Below are 1,388 nucleotides of genomic sequence, written 5' to 3'. Positions count from 1 at the left end.
CTACAACTCTGAGCTCAAAGAGCGACACCACACACATTCTCATATCGACATCTTCCGAACTATAAATGACATTCACACTGTTGCCAAACACTCTATAACCAATTAGCTAACTGTTTTGTTGAGCTCTAAAATAACTTTTGCCAAAATAAATAAAAATATACTGCTTTTATAAATAATTGGTAATTATAACTTGAGGTCTTCAATAAATAAAACATACAAAAAATATAAATTGTCCACACGAGGACAATACTTCAAACAATCGAATCGATCTCTAATCCCTGCCTACTACTATCTATCTCTTTCTCTCTATCTCTCTCTCTAGGTACTGTTCATCAGACTCTATGCCTAGGGGCAGTTAACACATGTATGTCATTCATTCTGTCAACACTTCAGACTAGAATAACATTATTCAAAGGATTAAAATTGTAAAACGCATTCCACATTTCATATGAAACATAAAAAAAGAACCACAATCAGTCATACCATAAAAATACTGGCTAAGGTAAAAAAAACTTGTGTTTCTCATTACCATAATTACGAAAAACATAATCTAAATATCAAGCATTTTAAATATACCACATTTACACCAAAATATAACAAGTATAGAAGAATGTATAAATTTAAAAAAAAATCCCCAGATACTTGGCACAAAACATGAAAACTGTTTCCTATCCTAGGTTAAAACCACATAACTATTGTATTTCATCATCTTTTGTAAATTTCAAAACATTAAAAAATTAATAATAGAGTTTTAAAAATAGTCATAGTTAAAAAGATAAATTAGGTTTTTAAAAAGAAATATTAATAAAGTTGTAAAACATGAAATTTGATAGGCTCAATTTACTATTAACAAAAACAAACAAAACATAACGAAATTATTTTATAAATTGTCTTTTATTGCATTAACACAGCAAAACAGTGTAAAAATGAAATTGAGTTTGAAAACGTTATTAAATTGATTTTTTTTAATTGCTTAACACAAAAACTCAAGATAAATTATTTGATAAATTTAAATTTTGTTAATACTGTAATATACTTATTTATTTGTACCCTCGACTTCTATTCAACATATACATTTCATGTGCACCCAATCATACTATTATATACAAGTCAATTGATTCTAATATAATTTCATAGTGATAAAATATTTTCATTGCACACTAATTACTATAATAACATTCTAGAATGTACAAGCATCCTTACTCTTCTATACTGTCATATTCTGATGTAAACGTACCGAGTGATGTTTATGTCTTAATTAAATGCATGTAATAATCTAATACTAAGGTATTATACAATAGATGGTACATGTTAGTACCGCTCAGTGCTTGACGTAAGTGTAGGTCGCGGTGTCGCCGGGTGACAAGTCACGGTGGGTGACAAGGCAC

The 1,388-nt window shown here is 28.7% G+C and overlaps 1 protein-coding gene across 1 annotated transcript in view; it reads right to left on the bottom strand.

The window, feature by feature from the left end:
• Positions 1-1,388, bottom strand: part of LOC106107809 (homeotic protein female sterile-like) — a 19,132-nt gene that overhangs the window by 8,242 nt on the left and 9,502 nt on the right. The gene's annotated exons all lie outside the window — the stretch shown is intronic.

Source organism: Papilio polytes, unplaced genomic scaffold (genome assembly GCF_000836215.1).
Source record: "Papilio polytes unplaced genomic scaffold, Ppol_1.0 DF821845.1, whole genome shotgun sequence".
Lineage (NCBI taxonomy): Eukaryota > Metazoa > Arthropoda > Insecta > Lepidoptera > Papilionidae > Papilio > Papilio polytes.
The sequence above is the reverse complement of the archived record's forward strand: the minus strand, read 5'-3'. Positions and strand labels throughout refer to the sequence as shown.